The sequence below is a fragment of the Limulus polyphemus genome, unplaced genomic scaffold (genome assembly GCF_000517525.1).
Source record: "Limulus polyphemus unplaced genomic scaffold, Limulus_polyphemus-2.1.2 Scaffold1379, whole genome shotgun sequence".
Taxonomy (NCBI): Eukaryota; Metazoa; Arthropoda; class Merostomata; order Xiphosura; family Limulidae; genus Limulus; species Limulus polyphemus.
This window is the reverse complement of record NW_013666989.1, coordinates 90,352-112,106: the sequence shown is the minus strand read 5'-3', so window position 1 is coordinate 112,106 and position 21,755 is coordinate 90,352. Positions and strand designations below refer to the sequence as shown.

At 31.9% G+C, this 21,755-nt stretch overlaps 2 long non-coding RNA genes across 2 annotated transcripts; both read left to right on the top strand.

Annotated features, from left to right (window-relative positions):
- Window positions 1-5,211: 5,211 nt before the first annotated feature.
- LOC111086737 lies at window positions 5,212-7,880 on the top strand. The gene is made up of 3 exons (XR_002611468.1): window positions 5,212-5,302; window positions 6,295-6,592; window positions 7,755-7,880. It is a non-coding gene; the product is annotated as an uncharacterized LOC111086737 (long non-coding RNA).
- A 4,579-nt stretch (window positions 7,881-12,459) lies between these two features.
- On the top strand, window positions 12,460-14,602 carry LOC111086736. The gene is made up of 3 exons (XR_002611467.1): window positions 12,460-12,531; window positions 13,496-13,793; window positions 14,478-14,602. It is a non-coding gene; the product is annotated as an uncharacterized LOC111086736 (long non-coding RNA).
- Window positions 14,603-21,755: the final 7,153 nt, after the last annotated feature.

The following is a 21,755-nucleotide window of genomic DNA, read 5'->3' as shown; positions in this document are numbered from 1 at the left end:
AATGATTGGCACGTTCATCAAATAGTGCTCTCAGTTATTTAAAGCTAATTTCATGTTAAGCTTAAATAACAATGATTGGCACGTTCATCAAATAGTGCTCTCGGTTATTTAAAGCTAATTTCATGTTAAGCTTAAATAACAATGATTGTCATGTTCTTCACGTAGTATTCTCAGTTATCTAAAACTAATTTCATGTTAAGCTTATCTAACAATGATTGTCACGTTCTTCACGTAGTATTCTCAGTTATCTAAAACTAATTTCATGTTAAGCTTATCTAGCAATGATTGTCATGTTCTTCACGTAGTATTCTCAGTTATCTAAAACTAATTTCATGTTAAGCTTATCTAACAATGATTGTCACGTTCTTCACGTAGTGATCTCAGTTATTTAAAACTAATTTCATGTTAAGCTTATCTAACAATGATTGTCACGTTCTTCACGTAGTGATCTCAGTTATTTAAAACTAATTTCATGTTAAGCTTATATAACAATGATTGTCACGTTCTTCACGTAGTGATCTCAGTTATTTAAAACTAATTTCATGTTAAGCTTATATAACAATGATTGTCACGTTCTTCACGTAGTATTCTCTGTTATTGAAAACTAATTTCATGTTAAGCTTATCTAACAATGATTGTCACGTTCTTCACATAGTGACCTCAGTTATTTGAAACTAATTTCATGTTAAGCTTATATAACAATGATGTCACGTTCTTCACGTAGTATTCTCAGTTATTTAAAACTAATTTCATGTTAAGCTTAACGATTGTCAAATTATCACACATTTCTTTTCAAGCATTTTCGTTTTTCGAAAATACAAATATAATCTGGAAAGTCTGTTCACTTTTCTACTTCTCCAGTTATCCTTGAAAGAGTAAACAAAAATCCATCGACTTCTTACAAGAAAGTTGAATCCACTGATGAACTTAATGAACTTGTATACGTTTTGTATATTTCGAGTATATTTTGTTTCGTTATGTGAAAGAAATGTCACAAAACTCAGGGTTTAAATCTGTAATATATAGTTTCAAATGTTTGATAATTGTGTTATAACACAACAAATAAACATTTTCAAATAACACAAAAATATTGAACTTCTGTTAATCAAAACTACAATTGTTGTAGCAAGCAATATCAGAAGATTGTTACATCGCATAAACCTTAATTAAATATCACTGTTTTTAAGCGCGAAAAGTCACACAAATGGAAGTAATACAAATATGTTTACATCATCTAAATATGTATTTGAAGAGTTTGTTAAAAGGACACACATTCTTTGTGTCGAAACCTCAACAAACGACATCCTTCTGTAAACTATTCTAAAATCTGATATCAGTTACTGACAGATAAGAAACAAAACTTTGAAAGTAATATTAGAAACGTTCAGGATTTGTTTCTTATGGCAACCTGGCGCTTTTTATCCGTAAAAATCCAAAAGGCACTGCCTATTGTGAGGATATTTATTTACAAAAGCTACTTTCATTTTCTTACAATTCTTTGTTAGATGTAAGATATAACCTGTGACATTTCTGATAATTCTACAACACGTATTCGTGTCATATCTTAAACAACTCACAAAAATAAACAAACGGATCATAATCCTTTATTGCTTTAAAAAATGCATTTGTTGACGTCATAAACAAACGTGAAAACATGGCCACTGAAGATTAAAAGTTGCCACTTGTTTGTTTAAATTTTTCAGCAGATATGACGATTTAATTTTATGAAAATACTTTATCATGTTTAAACCCTTAGAAATTGTGTGATCAAATTATAGCTATCGCAATTCATCTTATATTTGTTCTTTGATAATACAGTTTTAATAAAAGTAGTGAAACTAGTACAGTTGAAGCTATGTTAATATATTATTTGACTGCTTTTCTTTGTCTGTATTTCAGCATTTCTAAATTAATTAATGTTAACCATTTTTGACGACTGGTTACTGAACGCGGTTGACATTAATTAATGAACCACAATGATCGTGCTTGTTTTTTGTTGTTTTTTTTTAGCTAGCTAATTCTGTTTTAATTATACCACTAAATAATATTGACCGTGTCCAGTAATCAGTCGCCAAAAATACGTTCTACTTTTAAGGATCTTGATTATTATATTAATTCAATGCTTATTTTTATCTTTTATGCAAAATTAGTAATATCAAATGACTAAGGATAATTTTCCCCAGGTGGCAGGTTGATTCTTGATAATAATTTTCAGGCTGCCGTACAATACATTCCCGTGTTTTATCATAACGTATGGCCCCCCTGTGGCACAGCGGTATGTCTGCGGACTTACAACGCTAGAATTCGGGTTTCGATACCCGTGGTGGGCAGAGCACAGATAGCCCATTGTATAGCTTTGTGCTTGATTACAAACAAACAATCATAACATATGTATTTTAGGAACTTCTCCATCCGAATTCTATAAATGGTACGTTTTCTGGGGGTCATGCCCCCTTATTCGCATAGAAATACTATTTTCAGGTCTTGCATACACTTTAGCCCGGCCCCTCCCAGGCAATCTTTGTTTCCTCCGCCTTTACCTTTTTTTATTTTGAAGGTGAAACTACAAATTGTAATTGGTGAATCAGTAAGATTTTTTTTATGCATACAAGTGTAACTGAAGATCTTCAAGGTTAACTGACCAAACCAACCCCCTTTACCTTTTTTATTTTCAAGGTGAAGCTACAAAGTGTAATTGGTGAATCAGTAAGATTTTGTTTATGCATACACGTGTAACTGAAGATCTTCAAGGTTAACTGGCCAAACCAACCCCTTTACCTCCCATCATTTTTTCATTTTCTAAAACGACTCTGTTTTTTTTCAACCTTCAATTTCAAAGCAATTTTCTCAGACGTTAAAACAAATTATAACATATGCGGATTGACAGTAAGAAGAAAAAAAACATGTTTTCAAGGTCATAGCCTCCTATTTTACAAACGACCACACCTTTGTAGATGTCATAATAACCGTTTTTTACAAACTTAACTCATTCTAAAGATGAAAACCACTCAACTTTCCTTTTCCGTTATGTATTCTATATTTTCAATGTTTGTACCAGAAGCAACAGTGAACTTAAAATCAAATAATAGTTACTAAATTCTTTTTGTTTTACTTGTTTTTATTTAATTGAAATCACTGCGTTACAGTTCGTATTCTATTTTCTCAGAAAATTGCTTTAATATTTTTATAAACTTATTATAAATAGAATGAAAGAATAGCGCCTTGTAACTTAATATTCCCTGTGTGATATTTTGGATCTCTTTATATTTACCAAAAACTATGCAAACGTATAAAAAATGATATAAAATAAAAGTCAATCAACGTAAGAATTACACACTGATAAAAAATATAATGATTGATTAATACGATACAAATCGGTCACGATTATATCTTAAGTGAATGACACCGAAATAACCCTAGTAAAGCTACACTAAACTAATGTAAAGACTATAAATATACATGCAAGTCTGTAATCGTATCAAAAATCTAAAACAAAATCGCAAAAACTGTTACTTACTATCTTATATTACTTTAACGTACCTAAAGTACTACCTTTCATATGGTTAGTAAAATCTCTTAAGTCTTATTGTGTTCACTCTGTAGTAAAACATTCAGGATGCTACTCTGTACATTACTTTTTGTTTTATTAATCATAATAGCACACGAGAAGTAACTGTATAGCCAGGCATTGTAGTTGCGTATGAATATTGAGTGAGTTCCTCAGTGCCGTCTTGTGTTTATCATACAATTAAATACACTTCGACTTTCACGACGTTATGCAATTCCTAATATTATGAACTATTTATTTTCATAAAAAAATTTGCGCCAAAAAAACCAAAAAAACCCCCAAAACACCTTTAAAAGATATTAAATAGATTATTAAACACACTTCTTACCATAAATGGAATAGAACCTCCACATCTAGATAGTCCATTACAACTACATAGTACCACAGTTTATATTAGATATATTTATATGCACAGGTAATAAAAAATACGACACAAGCTACAAAATAACTATCTGCGCTCTATCCACCGCGAGGAACCTAACTCTGTATTTAAGAGTTGTGAGCCCGTAAATTTACCGCTGACCCACTGAGAGACATTATTGAAGATGAAACAATACAATGATGTATTTATACTCATATTTAATTTTCTAGATAATCCGTAACGCTTAAAAACAATTAATATTATAGATGTGCAAAAGAAAAGTGATTCTAGACGAAAAAATAAAAAAACAGGCAAGTTTCTTAGAGATCGAGATTTTGTAAAGTCGTTTTGAAAACTTGTTTTAAATCTCTTACTAAACTTAAAATTATATTCATACACGGGGTTAGTTGAGGCTTACAACGTACTGTATACTGACAAAGCTTTAAAGTATATGAATTCATGTATCTCAGACATAAACCTCAATGTAGTATAATAAAATATTAATCGATAAATAACGGTTGTAGTTGATAATTACGAAATATCTTCAGATTTCGGTTTTAAAATGTTAAGGCCGCTAATTTTCTGTTTTTAGGTTTATGTTGTTGCATTTTCAAATGTATACAGAAGTAGCAGAACGTCGTTTCAAGGCGTTAGAGCGTTGTGTGAAACAAAACAAGAAACTGGTTTCTTTATTATTAATTCTTGCAACTCACACTTTCTAGATACAACGTGGATGAGCTCATGTACTATTTTAATTGTTTTAGCCACAGCGTTGTTTGTTGTATATAGTAACCATTCATGAGCAAGAAAACTATACGTTAATACGCTATACATATAAAGTTTTAGATTTTTACAAATATTTTAATAATTTATATTCCCGCATAAAAAAAGGATTATGCCGGATTTCAAAGATAACCAATCTCTTATGAGCGTATTACATTACGTCACAAAGCATCTTCTCACGCACTAATCTACCAGTGCTTTTTTCTCCAAACCCTGAGGATAGAATACGGATGATGTACAGAATAGAAAATAGATTTTCAAATAGTTTGTTACATTACGTAACCTTGACATTAACCTTATAATAGAATGGAGCTCTTGCAGATGAGCTGATGGACTGGTTGTCACTTTTAGACATTGTTGCTAAGAGACTCGCTATTGGATTATTAAAAGTTATAAGATATCCATAGGTGACCAATCACTGTGAAAGTCTTCTTAATGCTTATTTTTTAAGAGGATATTTTTTTCTGATTAAAACAGTATAAAAGCAATGCTGTGAGCTGTATTCTTCACCAGTTGTAAAACAGCTAGTCATCGCCATTAAGTTTTAGTAGTGTCAAGTTGAAATTTCCATCGACATCATGCAGAAACTGGTAAGTTAATAGTTAATCTTATCTTCAAAATGTTTTTATTATGTTAAAGCATACATAAATCTCTACAGAGCTATACTATCCGTGTTTATACTTCTAATGCTTAACTTGATATTTATTGAAGTAAATATTTAAATTCTAAATACATTTAAAATCAGTTGAGTACTTATTCAAGGGAGGTCGGATATAGCTTGGTAGTTATAAAATCAGTTGAGTACTTGTAAAGGGGGGCTGGATATAGCTTGGTGGTTATAAAATCAGTTGAGTACTTATTCAAGAGGGGCCGGATATAGCTTGGTGGTTATAAAATCAGTTGAGTACTTATTCAAGGGAGGCCGGATATAGCTTGGGTTTTAATGCGCTTCACTGCTGGTCGCGGGTTCGAATCCCATCATCAAATATGCTCGCCCTTTGTTCAAGAGATGTAGACGGATGATGCTACCGAGCTAATTTTCTCTCTAGTCAATCACTTTTAAACTATGGACGGCTACCCCAGAATGCCCTCGAGGAACTTTGCGTCAAACTCAAGAAACAAACTTATTCAAGAATAGTTTGGGCTTTTTTTTAAAAAGTCCCAATTCTGGAGCCATCAAACTCTAATCAGAGAAAGGGAAAGTTAGAAACTGTTTCTAGTTTTCATTGAAATTCTTCCGTACAATAAAAATTTCTAAGTGAAAAATAACAAAGCGTTTATTGTTATTTTATTTTATTTGATCTAAGAAGTATTCTAAAAAGTGCTCGAGATATTTAGCTTTAATGGAAATTTAACAAAATAAATGGAAAATCAAACAGTAAACCCACAATATTGTTTCATTACCGAAGAAACAGCATTTAAAGTGGCATGATAGTTATTTATTACAAACACGTTACAGTTAATGGGATGAAGCTTTGAAAATCATTTAATGTGTAAAGGAATATGGGTTATTTTAACAGTTTAATATCAATTTGAAATGCACGTGTTGTCATTCACAACAACTTTTTTTCCATATTTTCAGTTTGTTGTAGCCCTGTTTGCTGCTGCCCTTTGCCTCGCCTTTGCTGATAAAGAAAAGGAAAAGACGTACGTCTACGGCAATCCACTGTATTCCAACCTCTACAATCATCCACTCTACAGTCCCTATGTCTACAATCCTCTAGTTCCTAGGGCTGACGTAAAACCAGTGGAGTACAAGTATACTGGCTACAACACTTATAACCCTCTCTACCACGGTCTTTACTACCCCGGATATTACTACCCACGTTATGGCATCTAAATTCAAGAAGATATAGATGACTAACAAAATGGCGATACTGGTAAAGTTAAGCCTAATGACGCTCTATTAAAAATATATGTCCAAGTTAGCTAAACAAAATTTCAAGTGGGGTATTTTAGATTTAACAAATAAAATGTTAATTGATAATTGACGAGTGTAGTTAATAATTACAAAATATTATCAGATTTGGGTTTTGAAATGTTGAAATGGCTAACTTTATGGCTTTATATTGTTGTACGTCACAGTATATATAGATATAGTAGAAAATAATTTTAAAACGTTAAACCATTGTATTAAAAAATAAGAAACTGGTTTCTTTATTATGGCGTTAGCTAAACTCCCGGGTCTAAAATTTTGAAATTTGTTATTCTGAAACGGATTACTTCACAAATGAAGCGACCAACATAATTAAGTCCAATTTTTTATTGGATTTAATGAAAAAAAAAACACCTTCTTATGCGGTACTATAAGTGTTTAGTTTCCAATTCTTCTACCCCCCCCCCCAGTGGCACAGCGGTATGTCTGCGGATCTACGACGCAAAAATCAAGGTTTCGAAACCCTTGGTGGGCAGAGCCCAGATAGCCCATTGTATAACTTTGTGCTTAATTACAGACAATCAAACAAACCATTTCTTCTTTACTATTGGTTTCACAAAGATTGTTAAGGCATTCGTAAATGATTTTAAATGTACATCATAGGCAATAATTATAAAATAAATACGATAATAAAGACGTTTAATTATTATTTTAGGAGGTTAAAGAAGTTCTTGAAAAAGTATTTTATGAAAATCACGAAAAACATGTTTTTCTTCAGAAGTATTTCAACATTACAAAGAAATTACTTATAATTTTCAATTTATTTTGCCCCCAATGGCACAGCGGTATGTCTGCGGACTTACAACGCTAGAAACCGGGTTTCGATACCCGTGGTGACCAGAGCACAGATAGCCCATTGTGTAGCTTTGTGCATAACTACAAATAAACAATTTATAGTATTCTATTCGACAAATACAAATAGTTCAATAGCTGTCACCAGGGTAATTCATCTGATATTTTCAATAGGAATAAAATTGTTACGTTATCTGAAGTCAGTTTTCCTTTTTTCAAATTCTAATAATTTTATAGGATATAGAATTAAGTAATGTTTTAAAGAGTTATTCTATTTTAAGTTGATCTATATCAAATATGTTTTGTTTCTACAGACCAACAAGTATTGATCCCGATTTGTAGACTTCGACATGGCAATGACTAGAGGACCTTTTCTCTCTTCATACCCGGGTGTTTTCATTATTCTTGTTTTCATGTTGTGTATTTCATGTTTGATTTCTCATTTTCAATAAAACAAAATGAATAAGCATATATATATATGTGTGTGTGTGTGTCTCGTGAATAACTTGGCTCATAACACCACCCATAGGCAACTGTTATTAATAGCTTAAAAGTTTGAAGGTAACTAAAAATACTTTTACTGACAAGTATCGCTAACTTTTACTTTTTCATTTTTACTTTAACAGTTTTCTATAATAATTTACTTACCTCAAACTTTCAGTACAATCAGTTCTGTAGACAACAAAATAATTCCTTTTAGTATGTTTTCTCTGCATAGCAAACGATGTCTTCAGCGAAAACTTCTTTACAGAGTTGTCGTTTGTTTGTTGTTGTTGTTGTTTTTGCAAAGCAACACACTGGGCTGTTTCACGCTTAAATTTTAAAGCAATTTTTTTCTGAAGTTAAAAACAGGTTGATAGTTAAACCAAAACATGTTTTCAAGGGTAGAGTCTGATGCTTCATGAGCGATCACTTTGTTGACATGAAAATAACCGTTTTACACAGCCTTAACTCCTACTTAAGATGAAAACCACTCAAGTTTCCTTCTTGTACCATGAAAAACATTGAAGTTCAAATCAGATTATAAACTCTTTTTTTTACTTGTTTTTATTTAATTGAAAGCACTGCATTATCGTTCGTATTCTAGCAAAAAGTGCTTCATTACTATTGATAGAATGGAAGAATACTGCCTTTTAACTTAATAATCCGTGTTCAGAAGTTCTGCCTTCAAATCATACTATAACAAGATGTTTAAGGAAGTATATCCATTCTAGCCACAATCTTGGTCTCTTTGAACGCGAAATTAGTTTTATTCTACCAAACGGTCGGTAATTTGGTCCCGCGCAAACACTATTAATTGTGTTTCAGTTCTTACATATTATTTAATTTATGCGCTACTTAAGTGGTAACACTGACAACACCAAGAGACCTGCATTACTGGGGTATTTGGAGTTAATACTAACTACAGTATGTAAAGTATAATTAAAATGAAGCTTTTATAAGGAAATTATATTCTGGTAAGCATCCCATAGAATGATTTCGGCGAGAGAAAAAGAATAAAATAAAATAAATACTCGCATTTATTAGCAAAGAGTTACTCTATGAATAGATAAAGCACTTAAACGTTACCAATTTATGATTATTGTTGTTTAAATCAAATCTAAAACTCTAAAATATTTGTATAATCTATCATACTATATATATATTACTTGAAGAACGAAAGTATGAAATGTTATAGTTAGTTTAGTTATTTAAAAAATCATTTGTAATGTTTCGGTTCTGTTAATGCCGACCAAGTACCTTGCTAAGGTATTAAATATTAATATTTTCTTCAAAATAAATGAAAGGTTAATAAACGTAAAAATTATGTTCTGGTAACAAAAGATATAAGTATTGATTAAGTCCATAAAAACCAGTCAGAATTATGCCCTTAAATAACACTATTAAAATCATATTAATTTAATGGAAAATTCAGGATACTACTCTATACACTAGTGCCACCAAGTTTGATCTCAGAACAAGATTTTATATTGCTGGAAATTTTTGTCAAAGGCTTTTTCCATTCGAAAATTAATTTTCAGATCATATTATTCAAATTTAGAGCAAAAAATGTAATGTGCAAAATTCTTAACATCTTTGCATAAGTTTGCTCGGTCACTGAAAATCTGTGTTTCACAAGATTGATTAAAGTCAGTTCACGTGTTGAATGTTTACTTAATGAGATTCATAAGCAAAAGTACCTTAACCTGATTTAATAATAAATATCTCTTTGTTCTATCATTTAAAATCTCTTCCATTTTGGAGACTTAATCAAATCTGTTTAATATGACGATAATTGTACTTTTATCTGGCCGGATAACAACAACGTTTCGGTTACTGGAAAGTTCTTTTAAGGCAGAAAACTCAACCTGTGTAATAGGAGAAGAGTATTTTACTATGATTTTACTTCCCGAAGGAGAAAAACTTCAACTGGGAAGTGGTTCATGAGTGGAAGACAATTATTGGAGATTTTTTGTTAAAGGAAGGATTACTTCTAGATCAAAATGTCAAATAGAACAGCCAACTCTGAAAGAAACGGCATCAATAACATTGTTTCGTCTAATACAAACAGAGCAAAAACAAAAAGAAAACTTTATGAGTATTATAAACTTCATGATCTAAGATACATTAATACTAGAAACGAAAATTATCATATAATATTGTTACTTATGCCATAGACAATTTCTATAATATTGTTACTTATGCCATAGACAATGTCTGTAATATTGTTACTTGTGTCATAGACAATTTCTGAGTAATACCAATGATATTCTATTGCATCAACATCAGCCTTAAAAGTACGTTTTTCTTATGTTTTGTGGAATAACTTATTTTTCTCGTGACCAGTTTTATAGTTTGAGCATTTTTATAGAATGTTAGATTAGTGAATGCCTTTTTCAAATATGGAATAAAATGATAAGAAAAGATAACTTACTGGTTTTGTTTCGATAGTAAAATACCATCTTTGAACTCAGGGGGGATATTTTTTTATGATTTAAAATATTTTGTACTTCAATTTTTAAACCGTCTAATGACAATAAGAACTAAAAATAATACAAAATTAATTGGCAAAATTTTAGTTTTATAAGCAATATTTCCATTTCTTAAACGTCAAGGGCTCGGTGGTTAGTGTGCACGAACTGTGGATCCAAAGGTTTGTTCATGGTTCGTGTCCTATTCCTGCACAAATATTCTCCACACTTTAGGTTCGTGGGTGCGCTATATGAAGGGCGATCATAGCCCACTTTTCGTCAGACAAGTGTAGCTCAAGAGTTGGCGGTGGGTATTGTTGACTTGTTACCTTCTTTAAAGTCTATCAGCTCAAATTTCGATACGGCTGTGCGTGTTTGTTCGTTTGTTGTTGTTATTGCGCAAAGTTACATAATAGACTATTTGTGTTCTATTCATTTTGGGGGAACTGACCCTCGTATTTTGGCGTTGTAAACCCACAAACTTACCGCTGACCTATCGGGGACATCTTTGTATGAAAATTGTTAAAAAAAACGTAAACTAACATTTCATGAATGGAAAATAACTTCGAAAACCACGTGGATAATTTAATATTTTATCAATTAAAAATTTTAAAATCAAATTTAATCTATAAGTTCCCACACAAAAAAAGTGTATTTCAAAATATCTAATACAATTATATAAAATTATATTAATTTCTTTAAATATTCATAATCCGAATTAACACGATATTTCTATAAAGTACAACACATATTTTCGCTATCCTATTCGGATTACAAGTACACATACTTGCAACAATATACAACAAATAAGGAATCTGAATATTGTATTTTAATTGAAGTGTGAAGTTTTCTGCTATAAGAATTAATATGGGTAATCTCAGCTTGTCTGATCCTGTTAACACCAAGTACAAGCTTTCCCTCAGTTCGAATGTGTTTGTAACGATTTATTAGTTAGTTATTAAAAGTAAAACAATACCAGTGATTCATTTATACTAGCGTTTAATTTTCTTAGATAATCTGTAACATTTACAGCATTGCACTTTGTATTATAGATGTGTAAAGGAGAAATAATTCAAGAAGTGAAAAATAAATATATATATATATATCAAGAGCGAATTTGTTCGACAACAAGGTTATGTAAAGTAGTTTTGAAAACACAGAACTAGTTGAACCTTAGACAACGTTCTATACAATGATAGAGTTTTTAAGTATATTAAACTCATGCATGTTAAACATAAACCTTAATATCATGCAAAAAAAATATTAATGGGTAAACGACGAGAATTGTTAAAAATTACAAAATATATCCGGGTTTAGGTTTTGAAAGATGGTTAATTTTCTGGTTTCGGTTTTATGTTGTCGCATTTCATAATATATAAAGCAGCAGTGAAAAATCACTTTAAAGTCTTAGAATATTATGTAAAAAAAACACAAAACAAAAAACGAAAGACTTCTTCGCTTATTTCGAATTCTTTAAGTCCTCCGCCTTTTATATTCCAACGTGGATGAACTAATACACTATTTTAATTCTTTTGGTCTCAGCACTTCTATATTTGTTGCATAAAATAACCTTCATGAGCAAGAAAACTACACGTAAATATTCTATACACGTATTTATATCTTTATGTTTCAGGGTTTTATATTCTTACATAAAAAAGCATGCCACATTTTAAGTATAAATAATCTCTTATGAAGGCATTACGTTATGTCACAAACCTTCTTGTTTCGCATTGACCCACGACCATTCTTTTTATCCATACCTTGAGGTAAAACGGCGACAAGGTAGAGAATATCAAATAGTTTTGGATTTGAAAATGTTTCATTATATTACGGTAACCTTGACATTAACCTTATCATAAAATGAAGATCTTATAGATGAGCTCATGGGCTGGTTATCGTTTTAGGGACATGGTTACTAGGGGACTTGCTATTGGATGAATAAGTTAGAAGTTATCCAAAAGCGACCAATGAACGTGAAATATTTTGTATAATTTTTTAAGATGATATTTTTTTTCTGATTAAGATGGTATAAAAGCAATGCTGTGAGCTGTATTCTTCACCAGTTGTTGAACAGCTAGTCATTGTCATTTAATTTTAATAGCATCAAGTTGAAATTTTCATTGACATCATGCAGAAACTGGTAAGTTAATAAATCAGTGGCGTAAGAAGTGGGGGGGGGCGCTACCACACTTCTCAAAATGCATCAAAATTAGTAAAATTACTCTCAGGAAAAGCAGAATAATGCACAAAATTTAATCCAGGACCCAATAATTTCCGGAGATCGCCTTAGGGCCGAAATTGGGTGCACTTGTGGCGCAAATTCCTTCGCTCGGTCAAATAAACCTTAGACCCTCCATTTTTAACTTGCCTCCTACAACCCTGTAGATAATCTTATCTTGAAAATCTTGTTCGTGTTTAATTTATATATCGTATGTACTGGAGTAAATACTCGGGTTCTAAACGTATTTAAAACCTATCAAGTACTGATTTTAGAAATGATTGGGCTTTTTCTTATCAAGTTCCAATTGCGAAACCACCAAAATATACATATGGACAGAAGAAGAAGATTTGGAAGTTGAGCACAAATCTGCACAATGGGCTATCTATACTTTGCCCGCTACGGGTATTGAAACCCGGTTTCTAGCGTTGTAAGTCAGCGGACATACCGCTGTGCCATGGGGGAGGGGCATACGGATAGATAATGATAACTTTAGGAACTGTTTTTCGTTTTCATTGAAATTATTTTGATAATTTCATTTGTAAAAACAACTTGAGAGTAAACTAATAAAGCGTTTAATAGTAAAAACATTTTTGTTTTCAGCACTTGTTATTTGACATAATAAATATTTTAAAATGTTTTTTAAAAGCTTTAATGAGCATGTAACAAAATAGATAGTAAAATAAAGAGTAAACTTGCAATATTGTTTCATTACCGAAGAAAAAGAATTTTGAGTGACATGATAGTTGGTTAGCTACAAACACGTTACAGTTAATGGTATAAAGCTTTACAAATTATTTTAATATGTAATGGAATATGGGTTGTTGTTTTTTTAATTTGAAATGCACGTATTGTCATTCACAAGAACCTTTTTCCATATTTTCAGTTTGTTGTAGCCCTGTTTGCTGCTGCCCTTTGCCTCGCCTTTGCTGAAGAAGAAAAGGAAAAGGCGTACATCTACGGCAATCCACTGTATTCCAACCTCTACAATCATCCAATCTACAGTCCCTATGTCTACAATCCTCTAGTTCCTAGGGCTGACGTAAAACCAGTGGAGTACAAGTATACTGGCTACAACACTTACAACCCTCTCCACCACGGTCTTTACTACCCTGGATATTACTACCCACGTTATGGTATCTAAATTCAAGAAGATACAGACGAATGACAAAATGGCAAAACTGGTAAGGTTAAACCTAACAAACCCTCTATTTAATATGTATATTAATATTCCCCCTAAAATTTTTTTTATGAATTGTCTCAGATTTAACAAGTTAACCTTGGCTACAACTCGCAGGTTAAGATTATTGGAATTGATTATTCTGAAACACGTATAAACAAAAGAGCAAACTAATTCAGTTCAAAATTTTACCGAGTTCAATGAAAAAAAAAACACCTTCTTATGTGGTAATATTATTTTAGTTTCCGTTTCTTCATTATTATTGGTAATCACAAAGGTGTTAGTAAATAATTATTTAAATCATTTTAAATCTACATCAAACGAAATATTTATGAAATGTAATAAATACAATAATCAAGACTTTTTATTTTTATCTGTAGAAGGTTAAAGAAATTCCTAAGCAATTATTTTATGAAAATCAAGAAAAAATATCTTTCCATAGAAGTATTTCAACGTTAAAAAGAAAGTACTTATGATTTTCAATTTATATTATTCTATTCGACATATACACGTAGTTCAATACCTGCCACTAGGACAATTCATACTGAAGTCAGTTTTACTTATTGTGTTTTACATATTTCAAATTCTAATAATCATGTATAGGATGTAGAATTAAGTAAAGTGCTAAAGAGTTATTATATTTTGATTTAGTTCATATTAAGTATAGTATTTTGTTTGTTTTTTACAGACCAACAATATTGATCCTGAATTGTGGATTCCGACTTGGCAATGACTAGAGGACCGTTTAACTTTTCACACCCGGGTGTTTTCATTGTTCTTATTTCCATGTTGTGTACTTCATTTTTTGTTTCTCATTTTCAATAAAACAAAATGATTATACAAATATATATGTTTTTTGAATACCTAACCTTATAACAACACTCTTAGTTGATGGTTTTTTTTGATAGCTTAAAAGTTTGAGGGAAAATAAATAAATAAAAAAACTTTTATTAATATGCACGTCAAACCGATTTTTTTTGTACTTTAAAGTTTGTCTTACAGTTTTTCATACTAATTTAGGACAATAAATTATTGAAATAACAAACTACTCTAACTAACTCATTAATAACTCAAATATTTGTATGTTTGTCCAAATAGCAAGCAAAATTTCTTGCGGAAATTCATTTACAGGGTTTTGTTATTATTATTATTGAAATACTACACAGTGTGTTATTTGCATTTTGTCCTCCACTGGAAATCTAACCCCTGATTTTAGCGTTGTAATTTCATAAACTGCCGGCTGAAACCCGAAGGGACATATATATACAGAGCCAATATTTTTGCAAAAACACAATACGTTGACTATAAACGCTTCAAATTGACTTAAATGATATCTTAAAAAGTTTGAAAAAAAAATGAAATCAAGAAAGTGATTTTTATCGTTTGTTTTTTAATTTCACTCAAATCTACTCAAGGGCTACCTGCACTAGCCGTTCCTAATTAGTAGTGAGAGACTAAAGAAAACGCAGCTAGTGAACCGTCACCTCTTGGTCTATTCTTTACCAACGAAAAGTGGGATTGACCGTCATATAATAGCACCCCTAAGGCTCGATCAGCCTTCAGCTGAAAAACATAGTACGTTTATCTGTGCTATTTTGTATAACCTTGGTCATCAGGGCCAGCACATAGATGATCAAAGTCTTGCACAAATCACGTTATTTTAGCTAAAGTTCTTTGCCCTTTTATAGCGTAATGTCAACCATTAAACATGTACCGTTGTATGAAAACAACAGCCATTCTTTGTGATACTTCAATTTGTTCCAATGACGCATTTTTCTTAGAAAACTACTCAAGTTTTATTTCCTTTTGAGAATTTTCTCACTCGAAGCTTATTTATAAAAGCAAATGTGTGTACAGATTCGGAATTTCAAGTTTTCTTTGAAAACTAGTTGTAGTATTCAATACACTTTACTTTAATTGTTTTTTATTTTACAGTTCTCTTGTAAAAATAGTCATTAATTAAATATAACTCGCTATATTACAACTCGAGACAACTAACATGAATTAGTTGAATTATATACATATATAGTGTTGTCCAAATCTATTGGAACACCCTATTACACGCGTAGTTTTGATATGTTGTGTCAATGAAATAAAATAATTTTAGTTTAAAATGTTGGATAAAACCAAAATAGACAAGTTATTCATTTCATCCCTGTATCCACGACTTTAATATGCATTTTTTTTTAATTTTAGAGAAAAGCAACACACAGCTACAAATGATTAAGAGCAGTAGAGTTTTTCAAACTGTTCAAGATGTTAAATCTAGATTTCGCCATGACTTTACTGAGTGTAAAATTCTTGAGAATTGTAATACGGAATATTCAGAAGAAGGTAGATTTTACAAACATTTGTGAGCCCAAGACTGTAAATTGTCTTACACATTCAAATACTGATATTAATAATTAACGATAGTCCATCTGGGTAAGTTTGGATTTTCACTGTACAATGTATGCATAAGTAGTCTTTACTGATATATTATTCTACAAAACATCAGAGACCTTCATGTAAATTGAATATTGTTTGTTTGTTTTTGTTTTTTGAATTTCGCGCAAAACTACACGAGGGCTATCTGCGCTAGCCGTCCCTAATTTAGCAGTGTAAGACTAGAGGGAAGGCAGCTAGTCATCACTACCCACCGCCAACTCTTGGGCTACTCTTTTACCAACGAATAGTGGGATTGACCGTCATATTATAATGCCACCACGGCTGAAAGGGCGAGCATGTTTGGTGTGACGGGGATTCGAACCCGCGACCCTCAGATTGCGAGTCGAGCGCCCTAACCACCTGGAATAATTATAACATGTTTTATTAATGGTAAGAAGTATCAAGTTTTACAGTAGATTGTTATCACCAATGAAAGACAAATTTCGCGATTTATAAGGTAATGTCGTAAAGATAAACATAATTGACGTATAGTACAAACCGCCACCTAGGAAAAATGAATGTAGCTTTAGAAATTAATTATTCCTAATTAATGGTTGAAATTGCTACATCTGTATTGGTATTCTAAATTTCTATCCAAAAGAAATGTATTTCAAGTTATTATATCTTTGGGCTAAAAGGTTTGTTCTAAGAAAATACCCAGCGGTATATCTGCGGACTTACAACGCTAGAAACCGGTTTTCGATACTCGTGGTGGGCAGAGCACAGATAGCCCATTGTGTAGCTTTGTGCTTAATTCCAAACAAACAAACTAAGGAAATACTCATTAATTCAAGATATCGCCTTTTTCTAACCAATTCAATACCTTAAATCTGAAGTTCGCGGTTTCATTTATGGAAATGTCCAGAAACTTTTCATTTAGCTGAGCGTAGCTCTTAACACTTTCGAAATGTATAATTTTCTTAGTTTAGAAAAATGTTATAAATGCGCAGTAGTTTAAAATAGTTAAAATATAGAACCACATATCACAGATGCCCAGCTGAACTGAAACTCGGTATAACAGAATATTTAAATGTTATAAATGCGCAGTAGTTTAAAATAGTTAAAATATAGAACCCCATATCACAGATGTCCAGCTGAACTGAAACTCGGTATAACAGAATATTTAAATGTTATAAATGCGCAGTAGTTTAAAATAGTTAAAATATAGAACCCCATATCACAGATGTCCAGCTGAACTGAAACTCGGTATAACAGAATATTTCCCGAACTTTCTGTGTGTTTTAAAACAGTCGTACTTAACTTATCTAAATATTATGAACAAACAAACTGTCATGATAGACTTATTCTAACCTGAAGGAGTATCGGCTAAACACTAGACTATCTTGCAGTTATTATGCTCACACCATTTCTATTTTTAATAAATGTTGCTCCTCATCTCACAAACTGCGGATCGCGGGTTTGATCCCGTCTCACTAAACATGCTCACCCTTTCGGTCGTGGTGGCATTATAATGTGACCTTTAATCCCACTTTCTGTTGGTAATGAATAGCCCAAGAGTTAGCTTTAGGTGGGGTTGATTAGCTGACTTTCCTCTAGTCTATCACTTCTAAATTAGGGACGGCTAATGCAGATAGCCTTCGAGTAGCTTTGCGCGAAATTCAAAAAATAAACAAATTAATAACGTTTTAGATTCACGAATAAATATTACAAAATCTCATTGATTTGTTTCAAGTTGATAAAAATTAAATTTTAGCAGTATTCTTATAAAGAGTCATGAACGACTGCCAAACACTGTGGCTACGTTTATTCTTTTACTTGAAACTTCTTTTACAAAGTTATGAGCCATGTACCATGAAACCGGAACGTCACTTATTAATTTTATTAAAATATACTTTCAGTGATGTATATCTGTGTATTTTGTTTTAGAACCACTACTTTATAGAGAAAAATTAAAACGCAAAAGGTTTATACTTTATTCGCCGTTCTCAAAATAAACTTAATACCACAATCATATTAATAACATTAATGTGGAAATATTGGAGGTAAAACGTACCCTCTAAGATATTTCTTTAGTCATTTTTAACACACACAATCAGGATATTGCTTTACAATAATCTCTTTAAAGAAATTTAGTTTATACGTTCAGACATCTTGGTGTATCAATTAACGTCATTGGAGGAATTCAGAGTCACCAACAACCTCGTGGGCAGAGTTCTCACTTTCTAGTTTACCCAACAAGATATTTCATTAACCTTGACTTTTCTTCCAAGGCTACCTCTTCTACCTCCACATTTTTCCCGATATCTTCGAGTTGAATGTCATGGCCTAGAATGCCTAGAAGTATTGCTTTATCATTACGTCACTGGTAAAGATCATCCAATCAAAATAATCGCTAAACACCGAAATAAAATCCTAAGATAATGACGTTATTATTGATTGTTTGTATTCCATACTTTTGAGATAAATAGATTTTGGTTTAAGCAAAGGAAAAAAGGTAAAGTCGACGATACATTATTATATCATCATCCTTTACTTTCAGTTTATTAATATTTAAAACATGGTAGCATTTAATTACCTTCCAACACGCCTCTTTCCTAGTAAGTCTGAAGGCTTATAACGCTAAAAACCGGATTTCGATATCCGTGGTGGGCACAACACAGATAGCCCATAGTGTAGTTTTGCGCTTAACTACAAAGAAATAAAACCTTTCAGCACGCCTCTGAGTGGATCAGCGGTAAGTCTAAAAACTTTATCATGCTAGAAACCGGGTTTCGATACTTGTGGTCATCGTGTAGGTTTTTGCTTGACGGTAAACAAAATTTCTCAACACGTTAGAATATATCTAATGACATTTTCAAAACAAACAAAAATGTCTTAAAACAATGCAAAATCGGAACTTGCTTAGACCTGTGGTGAATTGTGGCAAATCTTCTTAGTAAGTTGGAAACCTGTGGTGAATTGTGGCAAATCTTCTTAGTAAGTTGGAAACAGTAATAATCGAGTAAATACGAATATATGACATCGGAAAGAAAAAGTACCGTTAATAAAGTTTTACTGCTTACATTTGTTAAATTAAGTAAGGCTGAAATAAAAGCGATTTAAATTGCTGTCTTTAAAAACATGAACCATTAAGACGATTGTTTTTCTTTTAAAAGAAAGCCACATTAGGCTGTCTGTTGTGTCCACCAGGGGGAATCGAACGCCGGATTTTAGCGTTGTAATTCTGTCAACTTACCGCTGTCTCACCGGCTAACATCAATAAAACGAATTTTTACAGTAAATGTTATCCTACTTGAACCAACAAATAGACACGATATTACGTTCTGTAGCGTTATTATAGTCTCAGTACTGCGAGAACATTCGGGTCAACTGGAAAACAAAAACATTTGTGACGATCAGTACTGGCTTAGTTCTGTTATGAATAACTTCACATCAGAAGTAAGCTTAACAGTTTGTTCTGAATCTAAATTAACGAAAATAAGATAGACTTTATTTCGGATTTCTTGGAGTTGTAGATTGATATATGTACAGAGTATCCTGAAAATACCTGGTACCTATATTGTACACTATTTTTTCATTGAAGTATTGCTGATAAGTTAGTCGAGTGACTTGATGCAAAGCAAATACAGACGGCAAATGTTCTATTACACGTAAATTTTACGCAGTTTGATATATCACTCAATTGATCGATGAAATTGTGGTCTCAACTGAATTTACTTTTCAGCAATAAAATAAAAATAAAGATAATACATAGCTCGTGATAATTAATTTACGGGGAGATTTTTACTTTCTTACACAACATTAATTTACCTATTTATTGTAGATTGACATATCTCATGAACGTTTTCAGCCTTCCAATCAAAACAGCAGTAAGATAAAAAGACACCGAGTTAACTAAATAGTTAGCAATAAAAATAAAGATAATAAGTAGCTCGTGATAATTAATTTACGGGGAGATTTTTACTTTCTTACACAACATTAATTTACCTATTTATTGTAGATTGACATATCTCATGAACGTTTTCAGCCTTCCAATCAAAACAGCCCATAAGATAAAAAGACACCGAGTTAACTAAATAGTTACAAAAATAACTCAAAACCGTTGTATGGTGATATTATTTCAGATAAAAATAAATATATCAATTGCAGCACAGACAATATAAAACTTATTTAAATTTCACTAATACAAATTTTGACTAAAGTTTAATCCATAAAAATGTACAATCCAGTAAAATTCTTTACGGCAAATTTTATTTCACGAAATTGGAATAACAAGACTGAACTTTTTCGTTTCTCAATTACTTTACTATAAATTTTATTTTTAAAAAAAGCCACAAAAAGCAGACTAAAAAAGAAAAGATTGGTGGAACAATCTACGAACCCTTATTTAAAGTTTTTCAAGACGTTTTTACAGGTCGTTAAATCCGAAGGTCATAATGCTGTGTACCCTAAAGATTAACTCTTGAAGTTGAATGGTATTCCAAGGCCAATGCTCGTTTAAGCTGTTGTTTTTTGTTTTTTTTCTTTTAAGGCTGGCTATTCTATGTCTAAGACTTAGATTTCGTAAAATATCAAAAAGGTTGTTACAATAGATTCACAAGAGGTCACAACCGACTTTGCGATAGACCCTTACAAGGACTTATTCAGCGAGGTTTACAAGTCAAGAGCCACAGCTTTAAAGCATTTACAGTAATTTATTAAATTTTGCTAGATGAACACATTCAATGGGCCTGTCCAACTCCAAATGTCATTGTTTACTAGGAGCATGCCTCAGAGACAATATATAACATATAATATATTTGCGATTATTGACAATAATCAACATCTTGCCATTGTATCGTGTGTTTAAAACAACTCTAGACCTTCTATTTAAACTATCTTGTATGAGTAGTAAAATAACGTAGTCTTGAGAAAACTCGTTTTGAATTTTCCGAACAATGTAAACTGTTAAGTGTTATTTTCAAACACTATATTTTACTGACAGTCGTATAAATCGAATAATCCACTCCCACGATTGTTTTATCTATAAAGAATTGTAGCCCAAAGGTTAAGTGAATATAATAACTGGTAAGCATGTCATTGTTGAATTTACAAACGTTCCCTAAGTCTCAACCGCTCAGCTCTTTCGATCGAACGATTTGTAATTATTTAAAAGTGCGTACAAATTGAAAATTGAAAACAATACATTCTCTTACAATTCGTCAATCAGGTACTTTTTTTCTCTTTAATTAAACAAATAATTGTCATTTACATTTGTGACAATTATTTTATAGCATTTAGCACAGTCAAGCAGTAAATTTCAAGGTTTCTCTCTGTGCTGTGGCCACAAAGCAGTTTGTCCGCTGGTTGCATTTTGCACAAAGCTAATCGAGGGCTATCTGATTGATGAGCTCGACTCGCAATCTGAGGGTCGCGGGTTCGAATCCCCCGTCACACCAAACATGCTCGCCCTTTCAGCCGTGGGGGTGTTATAATGTGACGGTCAATCCCCACTATTCGTTGGTAAAAGAGTAGCCCAAGAGTTGGCGGTGGGTGGTGATGACTAGCTGCCTTCCCTCTAGTCTTACACTGCTAAATT